Genomic DNA, 17,358 nt, shown 5'->3' with positions numbered 1-17,358 from the left:
TGGTGAAGCAGCCATGGGCTAAAGCTCTGGCTGGGAGAAAGGCCCAAGAAAACTCACTAATAGTCAAGGATCACCTCCTCCAAGCTCAGGGACTATGCATCCCAACAAGAAAGTCAGACAGAAATGCCAGGACCACATGGATGAACAAGGAGCTCATGGACAGACATATACCAAAGGGCAGAAGCAAGGACAGGTAGCCTGGGAAGAACACAGACAAAATGTCTTGAGAAGCCAGGGAAAAGGCTAGGAAAGCTAAAGCCCTGATGGAATTAAACCTCTCCAGAGACATCAAGGACAACAAGAAAAGCTTCTACAGGTATGTTGGTGATAAAAGCAAGATGGGAAAATGTGGTCCCTCTCTGCAAGGAAACAGGAGGTGTGGTTATCCAGGACATGCAGAAAGCTGAGGTGCTCTATGACTTTTTTGCCTCGGTTTCCACTGGCAAGTGCTCCAGCTACACTGCTCGAATTGCAGAAGGCTAAGAAAGACATGAAACTACTGGAGAGGGTCCAGTGAAGGACTACAAAGATCATCACAGTATCATAGAATATTCTGAGTTGGAAGGAACCCACAAGTAGAATCCAGCTCCTGGCTTTGCACAGGATAATCCCCAAAATCACTCCATATGACTGAAAGCATTGCTCAAACATTTTCTGAACTTGGTGCTGTGACCACTGGGGTGCTTCTTCCAGTGCCCAGCCACCCTCAGAGTGAAGAACCTTTTCCTGATATCCAGGAAACACAGCTTCATGCTGGTTTCCCATGTCATATCACTGCTCAGCAAAGAGATCAACACTTACCCAATTCAACTTGTAAGTTGTAGACTGCAGGGTTATGGTTAGGGGACTGGAGTATTTTTCTTCTGAGGGAAGGCTGAGTGAGAAACCACATAATGTAGGACAAGATCAGGTCTGCAACCATCCTCAGGAACTGAAGGTGCACAAGTCCATGGAGCCTAATGGTGCAGAAGTCCATTAAAATGGACTTCTCAGAATTATGAGATACATTCTGAGGAAACAGGCCACTAACCACCACATTTGAGAAGTTGTGGCAGTCTGGTGAAGTTCCCATTGACTGGAAAAAGGGAACTGTAACCTCTGTTTAAAAACAAAAAAGGGGGGAAAAAGAGTAAGACTACAGGCCAATTGTCTCACCTCTGTGCCCACCAAGACAATGCAATGGAGAAGATCTTCCTGGAAACTATGCTAAGTAAGATGGAAAATGAGGTGACTGGTGGCAGCCAACATGGCTTCGCAAAGGGCAAATTATGCCTAATGAATCTGGCCTTCTATGATGGGATTACACTGTCAAAGATGAGGAAAGAACAACTGATTTCATGTACTTGGACTTGTGAAAAACATCTGACGTGGTTCTTGTCTCTAGATTGGAGAGACATGGATTTGACAGATGGACCAATCAGTGGGTAAGGAATTGGCTAGATGGTTGCAGTCAAAAATCATGTCCAAGTGGAGACCAATGCAGGTGGTGTTCCTCAGATGTTGGTTTTGGGACCACTATTGTCTAACATCTTTGTCAGGGACATGGACACTGGGACTGAGCACACCTCAACAAGTTTGGTGATGTCACTGGGCTGTGTGTGGTCAAGACACTGGAGGGAAGGGATGACATCCAGAGGGAACATGATAGGCTTGAGAGGGGGGCCTGTGCAAACCTCATCAAGCTCAACAAGGCTAAGTATGAAGGTCTTATACATGGGTCAGGGCAATCTCAAGCACAAATATAGTCTGGGTGGAAAGTGGATTGAGAGAAGTCCTGAGAAGAATGAACTGGGGCTGTTGATGATATAAGACCTGGCACTTCAAGCCCAGAAAGCCAATCGTATCCTGGACTGCATCCAAAGCAGTATGGCCAGGAGAAGAGGGAAGTGATATCTATCTGCTCTGTTCTTGTGAAACCCCACCTGCAGTGCTGCAGCCAGCACTGGTGCCCCCAGCACAAGAAGTACGTGGACCTGCTGAACTGAGTCCAGAGGAGGGCTGGAGCACACTCACTGTGAGGACAGGCTGAGTGAGCTGGAGTTCTTCAGCCTGGAGAAGAGGAAACTCTGGGGTGTTTCCTACAGGCCACCTGATCAGGAGGAGGAAGCAAATGAGGTCTTCTACAGGCAGCTGGAAGTAGCCTCAAAGCCACAAGCACTGGTTCTTGTTGGGTACTTTAACTACCCTGACAACTGCTGGAGAAGCATCACAGCAAACCACAAAACAGTCCAGGAAATTCCTGGAAAACACTGATGACTAGTGCCTGTCACAGATAGCAGGGGGATCCCACAAGGAATGCTGTGCCACTCAACCTCATACTAACAAGTAGGGAAGGCCTTGTTGGAGGTGTGAAGGCTGGGGGCAGCCTTGGCTGCAGTGACAATGAGATTGTGAAGTTCAGTAACCAGTGAGGAGAGAGCAGGGTAGCAAGTAAAATTGTAACCACAGACTTTCGGAATCTTATTGGAAGAATCCCAGGGGAACAGGCTTTGTAGGAAATGGGAGTCAAAAACAGTTGGTCTTCCTTCAGGCTCAAGAATGATGCATACTGATGAGCAACAAATTGGGAAAATAGGGCTAGGGACCTGCATGGATAAACAAGGAACTCCTGTCATTAATCAAGAGTAAGCAGGAAATACACAGGAGATGGAAGCAGGGTCTGGCCATTTGTAATAAATACAGAGAGGCTTTTAAAGTAAGAAAAAATGACACAAGGAAAGCCAGGGCCCACCTAGAATTAAATCTGGCCAAGGATGTCAAAGACAAGAAGGACTTCTTCAAATATATCAATAAAAAAAGAAAAATAAGAATGATGTGTTCCTGTTGCTAAATGGAGGGAAGGACTCTTGTAACAGAGAATGAAGAGAAGCCAGAAGAAGACATTTCACTGAATGTCTTTTTTGCTTCAGTCTTCACTGACAAGACCAGCTTTCAGGGTTCTCTGACCCAGGAGACCAGGGTCAAGCAATTCTGGGGTGAAGACTTTCCCTTGGTCAAGGAAGATAGGGGTAGAGACCACGTAGGTAAACTTGACATCCACAAGTCCTTATGTCCTGATGGGATTAATTTACAAGTGCTGCAGACACAGCTGCGAGGCTGTTCACAATGGAAGAAAGTAAACGTCAACCTAGTGTTCAACAAGGGAAAGAATGAGGACCCTGGGAACTACCAGCTAGTTACCCTCACCTTGATCCCTGGAAAGGTGATGGGAGCACCTCATTCAGAGGGCTATCCACATGGGTGATCAGAAATAGTCAGCATGAATTAATTCAAGTTAAATCCTCCTTGACCAACCTGATTGCCATCTTTAATGAAACCACCACCTGGATGAATGAGAGGAGAGCAGTGGATATTGTCTACTTTGACTTCAGTAGATTTCCTCAGACAAACCCAGGGATGCGGGCTGGATGAGTGGACAGTGAGTTGGATCAAGAACTGGCTGAACAACAGAGCCCAGAGGGCTACAGTGTCACAGGGTCTAGTTGGAGGCCTGTCCCTAGTAGTGTCCTGCTAGGTTCAATGCTGTACTGTTTAACTTATTCATCCCTGGCTTGGATGAAGGGGCAGGCACCTCCTCAGCGAATTCACTGATGATACAAAGCTGGGAAGAGTGGCCAATACCCTTGAGTGCTGGACAGGCTGAGGGAGCTGGGCCTGTTCAGCCTCGAGAAGAGACAAGTGAGAGGGGACCTCATGAATGTCTATCAGTATCTGCAGGGAGGTACCAAGAAAATGGACCGGGCTCTTCTCAGAGGTGACAAGCAGTAGGACAAGAGGCAATGGCCAGAAACTGATGCACAGGAAATTCCTGAACATGAGCAAGAACTTCTTTACTCTGCACCTGAACATGAGGAAGAACTTCTTTACTCTGTGGCTGGCTGAGAACTGGAACAGATTGCCCAGAGAGGTTGGGGAGTCTCCCTCACTGTTTTGTTGGGTCCCTTACAACAAAAATCATTTTGTGATTCTGTGACCTTCTAGTAGACTTCCAGCACCTGAAGAGGGCCTAAAAGAAAGCAAGAGGGTGACTTTTTACAGGAACATGTAGTAACAGAACAGGGGATAGAGGCTTTAGACTGAAAGAGTGCAGGTTAAGATTAGATGTAAGGAAGAAATTCCTTTGAGGGTGGTGAGGAACTGGCACAGGCTGCCCAGAGAAGTTGTGGATGCCCCAAGGCCAGTTTGGATGCAGCTTTGAGAAACCAGGCCTGGTAGAGGATGTCCCTGCCCACAACACGGGGCTGGAAGCTGATAACCTTTGAAATCCCTTCTAACGCAAACCACTATCATCCTGTGATCTTGTGATTCTCTGAAGCTGTAACACATAAACTAAGCACATACAAAATCACATCTTTTTCTGTTCCTCTATTTTACTAATGAAGTATACCAAGATCTGAAAATCCATTTAAGATTATTTGTATATTCTGTGGCAATTTATAATAACACTAAAATCAGGTATGACTTAGGAAGAACTCCAAAAGTTCCTAAGCCACTGCAATAAGAACCTGAACTACATAGCCTGGTCATTCCAAAAATGTACCTCTAAACTTCTGCCACACTATTTCCTGGAATTAAGCAAGGACAAACATGAATTCTTGTACCTGAGATGGACTAATACCTTGGAGATATTGGGCACTGGCTACCCAGGGCACACTTCCTGAAATGCATCTGGAGATCTGGGCAGAAAGTGGTCTAAACATGAGCCAACTGTTAGCCTTGGCAACAAGGAAGGCAAAGAATATCCTGGGATATGTCCACAGGCTAAGATCCTACAAATAAGCTATTATTCATCTTCAGCCAACACTTTCAGGAATACACATCTTGAGCAGTTTTGTATCCCCACTACCAAAAAGCAATAAATTAAGGCGACTAAAGTAAGGTTAGGTTGATTCAGCAATACCAAAATATAGAATTTCCCACAATAATAGCAAATCCTGCATTTTTATACATTCATCAGGACAAGATATATGAAGAACCTTGCCTTACATAAATGAACAAAGTGAGACAGAATGCCAGTTCACTCTTAGTGAAGATGGCTTAACAACAGAAAAGATGGTGCAGAAGTTCCAGCAAAGTGTGCTTCTGAGGACAAAGGAAAGTGTACTAGGCGCACTGCAAAGTCAAAGCATAGCTTAAAATGGCCTCTGAATTCCTGTCACATGGAATATTCCTTCAGGAACAAAAACACCAAAAACACCAACTGACTGGACCAAGCAGCTGTGATTTCTTCAACTTTTCTGTCTCAAAAACAGTTAGCATGGCAATGAAAATACAGCAGTGTTAGCAGAGGCAGAGACAATTTTCAAGACCAAAAAGGGCAAATGGTTTTCCTTAAACTCAGGTACCAAAAAATGCAGGATCAATTTAAAGTACATGTAAACAAACCTAATTGTCTGAATAATCCATTAGGTGGTGCTTTTAAGGAAAATTGCCTTGCTTGGAGTCTGAGCTCCCTAAAAGAGAGTAGTACAGGCAGGGTAAGATAGGATCAGCCCACAGAGAAAGCTATAGAAAAGCCTCTCTTTCACAGAGCTATCCACTTGCCAAAGGCACAGCAGTGTTCTTCCTCATGCGCACACAAAAACTAAAACAATACTAAAACTTTGAAAAAAGAGGAAAGTAAGTATTGTCACCTTTTTGACAAAAAGTCCTTTTTGTCACCTCATTTGTGACAAAGCTAACAAGAAGAAAGTCCACACACATTCCACTACCTCATCACCACACAGGCACCTCCCTTATGCTTCAAAAGGCCTAATCCTCCCAAACAAATCAAAATGGGAAAAATACATGTATGCTTTCATTCTTTCTCTCAGGAGGTCTTGCAGATTTTGCAATAGCTCAAACAGATTTCTAGAACAGCTAGCAAAAACACATAAAATCTGTTTCTTCCTTTCTACTCAGCTAGCGGTAAGTTTGGTTGCATTAACTCCACCCCTCCAAAAAAGGTGGAAACACTACATTCTTCATTTTTAGCTCCCTTTTCATTTGCAAGGGATAAATGTCTTAGCACAACTAAGGCAGAAAGAGTCTTTATAACAAGCAGAGCCATTGATTTAAAGTTCTCTTATTTACAATCAACAGGAGGATCAAATATACTTGATACTGCTAAGAGAACACAATGGGTTTGATAACATTCCCGTGTCACATACCCTGTATTTGTACACAGTAGGAAGTGGGTATACTTAGCCTACCCAGCACAAATACAATAAAAAAAGAATACAGATATATCTGCTGTATCTTAAAACATCCTTTTCAAGTAGCTTTTTCTTCAGATATACTACTGTGTGATACTTCCACATATTATATAACAGCAAGTACTGAAATCAAAGAAATATTTGCTTACTTCAAGAAGGTTTGTATGAACAATTATGTCACTATGAATAGAAATATTGCATTCAATGGGTTCTTTGTCTTTTGCTATCAATGCAGAACAACATAAAATGAAATTTAAAAAAATAGTATTTCATAGGCGTCATTAAGGCTACCTTCAGAAATAACAGCAAAACAAGAAGGACAAAGTATGCTCTTTAGGGATACACTGATAGTAGGTTAAAAAAAACTACTCACAAGTAAAATTGCCCTCCAAATTGCCCTCTAAATTAATGAGCATTAACACCACAGGAAGCTAACAGCTCAAGATATACAACAGATTTTTTTAACATTTCTTCTCAGGCTCATTGTTTTTGCTTTCACACAAATCTACAAAAGAAAAAAAAATCCAGTTTTTCTTTTTTCTAATATCTACCTAATTTGGTCAATCTAGAAGATCATGATACATATCTATCTGTATGTAGGTTAAAGAAAATTTAAAAGAGTCATATAGAGCAGCTTAATTTACAAGCTGTTTCAAAGAGAACAGAAGAAAAAATCCTATTTCATACTACAAAAATATTTTCCCCTAATGCACCTGTCCTGAAGTTTACACTTAATAAAAGCCAGATGTACTTCTAATACACTGATCCCTGCTCTTAAAGCCAGTTTTCCCAGTGCACCACCTTAACCAAGAAAGGAGCACAGCACAGTTTTATACATCATTAAAATGTTTAAACCAAATAATACATTTTTATAATCCTAGCAATTCTCACAAAACCAAGCAGAATAAATACAGAAGTATTAAAGACCTGCACTGCAGATGAAAGATCCCTCTTAGCTTTTACCTAATACAGTAACACCGAGTGGTAAATTAATCAAATTACATTTCTTAAACAAGGCAGTCCTTACCAACGAAAGCAAAAACATGCAAATTTGGTTTTTGTAAATTTATTATCTAGAATTTATTTTGGCTTCTACGGTTTGTTTCAGCTAAGCATAAATCTTTATTTGAAGTTTGTAATATAGAACATCAGCCATGAGCCTGATCCCACATTCACTGAAGTCAGTGGGAGTTCTTATCTTTAGCATTATCCACAAGGATAAAAGGACATAAATTGTTTATTTTAAAGGCAGTGTAAAAGCACTTAACAAGTTCATTTTCCAACATGCTTCTTGAGTCACAGGGACTACAAAGCAAAACGGCAAGTCCCCCTCCCACAGCTGTACCATGAGTTACACCACAGACAGCGTTTCGGTCTTGCTCAGTACAACCCTCTACCAACTCAAGGCAACCTAAGCTTTGCAGCAGTATCTCTACTAAGTACATCAACAGCCACTAAAATTGTTCCTTGGCTCCATTTTGGCCATAGAGCTGCTCTAGGTGGCCACCATAGAGAAGAACCAGACAAGAAGTGATTCAGAAAGCAGCTCCACCCTGGGGCCAGCACTGCCTAACAACCTGTTGCCCTCATGTAGATGATGAGAAGAACAGGTCCCATGGACAGCCCAGTGACCATCAGACACAGGCAGGCTCCAGGTCAACACCATAGCAGCGGGGAGTGGAACAGGCACACTGGCAACACAGCTCTAACATAGACTGATGGCACCACCCTGGGCTGAAACACACTTCTGGGTCTCCAGGCAAGAGCATGGGCAGGACCCAGGGGAGCCTGAGGCACAAGAGTGGCCTGCAGCCCTGACATGGGGCTGCTAATCAAATGCTCTAACCAGTGGCATGCTCCTTAGCAAAGAGCTAGAATCACTTGGCAAGCTCAGGCTATTCTTCCTAAATGTCAGCTGGCTTAATAAGTAACAACTTTTGATGAGTATTTATTAGCATTTGAATTATTGCTCCCAGATTACCACACATGGGCCTGCAAAATCCTAAATTTACAAACAAAGCTGTCTCTGGCAGAAGTGGAAGAGAATGTCGCCAAGGGAGACAAGTCAGTTATCTTTTCCTGAAGGTCTAGAGATGGCAACTGTGGAGTTTCATTACATCATAAGCAATTAACAAATTCTTTTATTTACTCTGTACCACACATGCTCTTTAAAGCAACAGCTGCACGGTTTCTTTAGTTTTCAACTTTAGTTTTCAATCTCACACCTCCTACTCTGGCCAAAATTATAGTCAGAGTATCATCATGGTGATGTGAGTATTACAAATCAAAGAAACAATCATTAGACTGCCCAAATTGCCTGATAACATTCCTGCATTTTCCAGTGATGCTGCATTATGACTGAATTAGGAACCCATTTGTTTTGTGGTTTCATTCTAAAAAAAAAAAAAAAAAAAAAAAAAGGCTTAAGCACAACCCTTCTCTCCCTCCCAAATAAAAACTGACCTGCTTTAACACTTGAACTTTCCTTACATTTGGGACAAGATATCTAACAAAGCAACCAAACACAGAATTAAGGTTAGGGCCCAACTTACTGAGACACAAGCTGTTAAGAGTTCTCAAAATACAAATTCAAATTTCTCTATTGTGTCAGGAAAACAAAATTGTTCACTCTATGCATATATTCTACATCGAACTAACTTCTACACCTTCTTCGCAGCTTTCATCTACATGGAAGCAATAAAAATATACACACATACAGTAGTTTATTAAATTAAAGCACCCAGAAGTATAACCTTTAAACTTCTTCCATGGAAAAACTACTTTTTAATTCTGAAAGACTTCAGTGATTCACGCAATGATTTTGCTAAGTGACAAAATCTTGAGCTTAGGCCATTCAATTTGATGTCAAAGCAAACTTCCTTCTATTAATAGTTTATCTAATCATTATCCACCTAATACACCTATCATGCACTCAAGACCTTAATTCAAAGCTAAAAATATTACATATTAATTACATATTAAATTGTATTCAGCCCTTCTGACGCTCATGTCCCAGAAACTTTCTTCAGTCTTGTAAAAAAAGAAAACCCAAAATCCAAAACCCAGACCCAGTGTAAGAAAAACTAAATGAAGATGAGACTCTGAGCAACATTACACATGCCTTTGTTGAGCATTTCAATAAATCATGTTACAGAAATGAAAATCCTTATTCAAATATTATCTGCCCAGTTTTCCAGCTCTGGAGGACACCCTGCATTTTCTGCAGACCTCTGAAAGTCCTGAGCCATTTCCATTCAGCATGCTTTTCTAGCTGGACCTCACAAATCCACTCCTCTGATGCTAACCCAAGGAAGAGGAAATGAGCTAGCCACTGCCTGGTAAGTGGTAAAGGGCATATTTAATTTGCAGATGGAAGAATTAACTAGCTGTGGGGATGGTGGAAATTGAAGAGCAATTAAAAAATACATTAATTGTGCTTTTGTATACTACAGTGATGCTTTTTTATGCCTTTTAAATTTTTGTCATTTTAAGCTTTTTCTGAAGCATATTTACTTAAAACACTGCTAGAGAAACAATCTTTTCAGAAATGTTCTGGCAATACAAACAGAAAATCTAGGTTTATTTTTCATGAAGTCAGTAACATCCTCTTCAATGACTGTCACAGTATGCATTTTGAAACAAGCTATAAATATCCTTTAAGCTCCTCTAAATATTTTAAAAATTATTATTTAACATCCATTTCTGAGTAAAACTGAGATATAAGTTCTTGATCATCTGAAAGAGGAAGATTTTGACAACAACCTTTCAAGAAAAAGAGCAGAGATAAGAAAACTCTCTAGTTCTATGTCAGAGACTGACGACATAATGAAACAAATTCACAAAATTAACAACATTAACAAATTAACAAAACATAATATGGGGAACAACACAAGCATAACAAGGGAACAAACTCCCTTGCTAAAAGGCCCTTTCATACAAAGATTTTTTTTAAAGTATATTAGCATACCTCCCACTCACCTCTCAGCAAAAACACATTAAATAGCTTGAGTTGTCTCTAACCCCCATGTTAAAACCAAGACATGTAATCTAAACCCATTTAAAATATTCTCAAAGTATTACTCATCAAAAATGCTGTTTCTCATTTGAGTTCTACTAGCACCATACAGATCTATTATCTGTATCCCAGGCTTTTGATTACTAAAGAAAGAAGACAACTACATTTATTAAGTCTTGATAATGTACACAATGTCTACATCGACTACATCCACAAAGCCATGTTTAAAGAATATGAAATACTTAGCCACTTATTTCGTTCTAGACAAAGGCTAAAAAACAAGACGGGGGTATAAAGATTTTTATTTTGAATGTTATTATCTCTTTTTTTTCTTCTGCAAAGCACATAAACAAAATAATATCCATGAAAGAAAGTTATTTTGAAAGAAAACATGAAAATTTAAGGTCAAGCAGACCTCCCCAAAACCAAAGAAAAGCAAGAAACTGGTTACTTCACAAAGCAAAAGCAAAACAGCCCTAGGAAATTCATATGAAAGATCTGTTTAAAGAATATATAAACTCTGGTCTAAACTTCACAGATCTCTCCAAAAGTCAAGCTAAGAGTCAACATGTCTCTGGAACATAACAAACATTTCTGAAAGGTCCTTCTGTTCTCTCCATCTCTCAAAACATTGCTATTTGCTATCTCAATAGGAATTAACATTTTAATTGGCTTTGGCCATTTGCTTCCTACCAGAATAAACATAATGATGAACCTGAGGATGAGAAGTTAAGGAACAGCCAATGAGGCAGTTTAGGCAGTGAACTTTGCGGGAGGCAGGAAAATGCATCATTACTAATCTCCTCATGCCCCATTTCAAGTTTTGGGGACAACTCTTATTTTCACACCAAAAACCATACACAGCTAATTTCACAGCCTTTTTAACCTTACAATATAATATAAGGATAAACATCTAAGAGAGTTTAAAAACTTTCAAGGAATTACTATAAACCCTGAAATATGACATGATCTTGTCTGTTTAACCAAGTTCATCAGATTTAAGAAATTATAAATTTATTAGATTCTCTCTTCACACCCCTACTCCCTTTTTTTTATTATTTTGAAGGCTCAGGAAGGCAAATTATTTCCAGGCTACACGGGATCAAGTAACTGAAATGAATCACATATACGTAAGCTACATATTTTAACAACAGATTCAATTTGACAGCAGCAGAAAACATAGATTCCTATGAGGAGGTACTATTTTTCTAGACCTATACATATTTCAAAGAGGGCAATCACACAAGGAACAAGTATAGTTCTTTTTCCATGGGTTTTCTTACCAAGTAGGGAAAAAAAACATTTCAAAGAACAAGAATCCAACGATTGCTTAGGTCTCAGTGACCTTCTGATGCACTGATCCGTAATAAGAACTCTGTAAAGTTGAAGCTCTAAGTTTCAGAGTCCCCAAATAGTGATCCTTTCTCCCCCAAAACCAGCTTTCTGAAGTAGTTATATGAGCTGCCTTTTCAAGTAATTTTTCCAATGAATGCTAAGGTTTAGAACACAACATGAGTAGGTTTTCTGACATAATTGCTTTCTTATGGTTTTCCAGCAATTGAACATGGACTTTAAATCTCCTACAGGCAAAGCTGACCGGTTTAAGTAATAGTTTTTGAAAGCACACAAATGATATGCAGCTACATTTCAGTATCCTTTACAGCATCAAAAGAGCTCTGAAATAAATGAAAATTTAACATACATACACAATCTCTCTTCCATATTCATCCACATAATATAGTCCAGCTCTATTCAGATGGTGCCCTCAGATTTTGGCTCTCTAAAAAGAGTTAAATGTCTTAAACAGACCCTTGTCTTGTTCATATATTAGTACTGTTTCCAAAGGGCTGTTCAGAGGATGAAGACTGAGAACAATGCAAATTCTCCACTCCATGCTCAACTAACAAAGCATCCAATCAGTTCCCACTGAGTTCCAGTTAATTTTGTGTCCAGATGTAAGTGATTAACAGTACATTGTTTGAAACTTAATTCCACATCTGTTCTTCTGTGGGACTTGGAAAACAGATGAAGTTCTCTGACAATTGTTTGCAGAGTAGATAATCGCAAGCATGTGTAATAGTATCCCAAAGTGCAAAACACCATGGGTCTAAGACGCTTTTTTTGCTAAATGTTTTTGTTGCTTTTCTAAGTAAGAATAAAAAAAATAAGATGCTCTCAGATGGAAATTATTAATACATTCTTAAGAAGTCATCATCTATAACTAAGAAGGCAAAGCAAAATCTAGACTTTCTTCCTAAAGATCATCACTTCACATCCCAGTATTCTACCCAATCAGGTAGAAAAATTCATTTTATAAATTCAGGTAACTTTTAAAAGTTATGCAGAAGTAGAATACACAAAATACAATGTTTTGTCATGGAGCACTGTAGTAGTGAGAGAATGTTCCAGGCTGTAACAGTATGACAGTTGGCATCCTTTGAACAGATCACAGATTTAAGTGATATGGGTGAATTTTCTTTTGATCCCTAGAAAATGTGGATAAACACAGAAAGGAAAACTAGACAGCAACTCTTCACTGTACTTGTAAAACAAGTGCAGACAGCATCAAAGCATATTGGGAAATGTCAGGCTTAAGAAAGCACTTTTTCTATGCAAGACACAGTCATACTGAAGAAGTCTGCCACAGTTTGTTCTGAATGCTCAGTTCCATGTTTGCTCAAGAAATGATGGAACAAATTACAAAAGAAATGACCCATTGATAGCCATTAAATGTAACAAGTGCTTCCTCCAGTAAGTCCTCAAGACAAAGAGCAGTAGAACTATGAAAACATCCGTCCAAATTTCCTCTGTATTTCAGGCAACTGGCCTAATACTTCTACTGACCAGATAATTCTAACGACTTTATTTATGGTCTAATGCTATCACCTTGGACCTTCATCTGACCTCCACATACAACAAGCGCAATAGTTACATTATCTACACTGACTGAGAAAAATTCATAGGGAGGGCTCAGGGTAGATGAAAGACACTGTTTTTAAAAATTATTTTCTAATTAATTCCGGGATTAAAGTAAACAGCTGAGATGAGCTCATTTTGTTAGAGCATGCACAGCACAAGGCTGTGCATTTGACCCTCTAATGGGCCATTCACTGAAGAATTGGACTTGATGATCCTTGTGGGTCCCCTTGCAACTCAGAATATTCTGTGATTCTGTGAACTATTAATTGGCTATATATAAGAATGCCTCAAAGAGGCAAGGGCCAAAATTTCAGTTCAGTCACACACAAAGAAACCAGATATGGCTGCCAAGGGCTACCATGGTACTGTGAACTTCCAAATACTTGGTGTTTTCTTAAAAGGGCACATGTCTGAGATAACAGAATTACCTCACACTGGAAAAGGTATTTTCAAACTTTTCTTAAAAATATGGTTGAAAACAGAAGCTCAAAAAAACCCCAAAAAAATCCAACCCAAACAACAAAACATAATCATAACATTTTATTTGTAAAATAAGAAGAGTGATTATTTTGAGTTCTGTTACACACACATGTATGTGCACACACACTCCCCAGTACTAGTGAGAGTGGAAACTAAGTTAAACCTGCATAGTTCCATGTCACCAGTGTGTCACTGCAGATGGAGCAGATGAAGAACAAGAATGAGAAACAGGGAAACTTCCTAAAATGAAAACACAGAAAAAGTGCAGAAGAAATTGAGTTCAAATAACAAAATTCATATAATTTATGTAAAAAGAAGCTATTCAGATAAGGAAAAAAAAGGTCTGTCTTCTACAGAAAAGCCAATGATGGGTTCTAAAAGTATTCTGCTCAACACAATTGCTGACACTACTTAATTAGGACAGCCATTTAAAATGCATATGATAACCAATTACATGAATTAGAAGGCATGAAGAAGATGCACTGCATGTTATAATTATAAATTCTGATTTTCATTATGTAACAGAGAGTATCAGAAAAGCAAGATCAGAGCATGTGATCAACCAGCACTGTGCTTTCAGAGAAATGTTCCTAACAAATCTGAATTAAAGTCTCTACAACATTAAAAAGATAAGCAATATGGCTTGGCTAAAGATTAAAATACAACAAATATCCTTATTTATACAGAAAAAATAGGCAGCTTATTCAGATATGATTGCCATGTCCATCAACAAACTGAAAACAGTAATGACTTTGAGTTTTATTCTATGATTATAAATGTGTTTATGTAAAGAATTACTGAAGGCTTTCTGAGGCAAGTGAAGATCAGACAAGTTATTAACTGTCTGCAGAGAGTATCAGGTGAACAAATTAAATTCCCTGCTACACATACAATCCTGCTGATGTCAGGACAGCACCAAAGCTAAGCATCCATGTTGCTGAGATATGCACCAGTCCCGTGCAAGTCCACTTCAGCTATTGGGAAATGTCCCAAGGAAGGGTCTTGACTCTTCCATGTGCTGTGGGCACTGAAAGAGAGGTACTTCTATTTTTTTTACCTTGAGTACCCTCTGCCAACACCATTTCCTACAATACAACTGCATATATATAATATATTCATGCATACGTAAAAAACCCCAAAACCAAAAAGCGCCACATCCCCATATTTATACCCAAAAGGCTACAAGCATATCTACTTTAAAGACTGCTACAGGACTTTTCTCCAGTTGTGACCAAAAAGCTAAACGAAATTTAATACACATGCGCGTCCCATGGGTCTCTTTCACTTTGTCCTTCTGTAATTGTACTAAAAGCTTGTCTGGAGTCTCTCCCTCAGGCATCTGGAGTTGACACTTCTCCTATTTATCTAGCTAAAGAAAGGTCCCTTGCTTCTTCCCTGCCAATACCATGAAGAATTTAATGTATCAGTAGGGACTTGAAGCTTGAAACTCAATCCAGTATTTTCATAAAATGATTCACAGTGAAATGAAAATGCACTGTTTTTTGACTTAAGAGCAAAGGGTTTCAATAGAGCAATTTGGGGCTAGATTAAACCACTCATGTTTCCATCAGCGGGGGAGGGAGGAAGAGCACCATAACATGCAGCCACCAAATTGATTTTAATATCCTGAGACAGAAAAGAAAATCCCATTCAAGTCCCTTCATACCTTCTTAAAAAATCAATGCAGTTATTTAACGACTCCTATGAAGTCAGGGATGAGCACAAAGCAATAAAAAGCAAATTGAGGAAGTAAAATAAAATGGGAATCAAAATAGTTTGTTTTTACTTTACAGGAGGGAAGACAGTGATTTGGAACTTAATTTTACTCCATACCAATACCTGGATAACAATGAGGAAAAATCAATGGAGAATTTCTATCAAAGGAACACTGATGTGCAAAGCTGAACCAATCCCCCTTTTCGTATCTACACAAGATGACAGGTGTTCAACACAGAAGGACATACTATTCTATTGCATTTACTGAGGAACTTGTCAAATGCTCAATAACACCTTCACTTCTATTATAACAATAACTAAACCAAGCAACAGCAAGACTAGTTATTCTAATTTTTTTTTTTTTGAGAACGGAGTACTACTTTGACTTTGAAAATTTGCTTGCTCATGCAAAATGGCATCTTCAGTTTCTTTGAAACTCTAAAAGTCTTCCATTAACACATCTGCCACATGTCCAGATGTGTAAAACATGGAATTTACTTATATTAAAAAGCTTTATCCCCGGGTTTTTGAAATAGATCAAAAATTTACAGCAGGTTTTCTTCCAGTTATTTAAACAAACAGAAAATGATAGCTCTCAAAGATGGGGTTCTTATTGGCCATGAGAAATCAGAGAGAACTGCTACTCATCTATGCAGAGTCTTAAATAATATGAAGTCTCAAAGAATACTAAACGTCTTTTTAATTGCTAGGGCACACATCGTTAAGATCCTAAAAGCTGTTTTCATCTTCCAAATTATGAATCAAAGTCACTAAGATATCTCAGAGAGCTGGGGTTCATAAATTTCATTTTTTGATTTTTAAGGAAGAAGCAGGTTGATATAGAGACTAATCTAGAAGCACGGCAGAAACTAAATTCATCAAAGGACAAAACTCTTAGTTTACATATTATGATGCATTCACAAAAATCACAGAATCACCAAACAGTTAGAGATGGAAGACAGCTCTGGAGATCATCTTGGTCTAACCCCCCCGCCAAAGTAGGGCCACCTAGAGTATGGGACACAGGAATGCGTGGGTTTTGAACATCTCTAGAGAGGGAGACTCCATGGTCTTCCTGGGCAACCTGTTCAGTGCTCAACCACCCTCAATAAAAAGAAGTTCTTCCTCATATTGAGGTGGGACTTCTTGTGGTTTTTGCCACTGGTCCTTGTGCAGCATCTTGGCACCACTGAAAAGTCTGGCACCATCCCCCTGGCACCTACCTTTCAGATATTTATATGTACTGAGGAGATCCCCTCTCAATCTCCTCTTCTCTAGACTAAACAGGCTCAGCTCCTCGTAGGTGAGATGTTTTAGTCCCTCAACATTTGTGTGGCCTCTACTGAAGCAGAAGGATTGAGGATGGACATCAGAAACACGAGCTGCATGTAAGAGGAAGACGTTTCTCACTAACAGGAGCTATGTGTCTTTACAAGTCATAGGCAGGATAGTCTCCACAAACACTGAATGCACAGAAAGCCAGAATATGCTAGAATAAACACTGCCAAGTTTCTGCAACTTTTTCCTATTTTCTGGAAACAAAGTTCATCTAGATAAGGCCATTCAAGATTCTCCACCCAGGTGCAGCGTTCAAGCTTGCAAAATTGCAAGTCATTTAGAGGAAATGCTACTTAAAAAATTCAGTCATTTAACAGTGTCTGTCCTTTCTTTGTCTTCTGAATACTGTGTATCTGCAGGATTTCAGCACTTACAAGAGTCTTATAAAAAAGAGGGAGAGTGACTTTTTACACAGGCACATAGTGATAGAGACAAGGGGAATGGTTTTAAACTAAAAGAGAAGTTTAGATTAGATGTTAGAAAGAAATTCTTTCCTGTGAAGGTGGCGAGACACTGGAACAGGTTGTCTGGAAAGGTTGTGAATGTCCCATTTCTTGAAGTGTTCAGGGATGGTGCTTTCAGCAACCTGGTCTAGTGGAAAGTATCCCTCACCATGGCAGGGGGGTGGAAATAGATGATTTTTAAAGGACCCTTCCAACTCAAACCATTCTATGATATTTCTGTTAAAAATACTTT

General features: G+C 39.3%; 1 protein-coding gene across 1 annotated transcript in view; it reads right to left on the bottom strand.

The window, feature by feature from the left end:
* The window catches only part of LHFPL2 (LHFPL tetraspan subfamily member 2), a 122,851-nt gene that overhangs the window by 60,584 nt on the left and 44,909 nt on the right, over window positions 1-17,358 (bottom strand). The window lies entirely within an intron of this gene.

This window comes from Anomalospiza imberbis, chromosome Z (genome assembly GCF_031753505.1).
Source record: "Anomalospiza imberbis isolate Cuckoo-Finch-1a 21T00152 chromosome Z, ASM3175350v1, whole genome shotgun sequence".
NCBI lineage: Eukaryota > Metazoa > Chordata > Aves > Passeriformes > Viduidae > Anomalospiza > Anomalospiza imberbis.
Note: the sequence above shows the minus strand (reverse complement) of the source record. Positions and strands in the feature narration are given on the sequence as shown.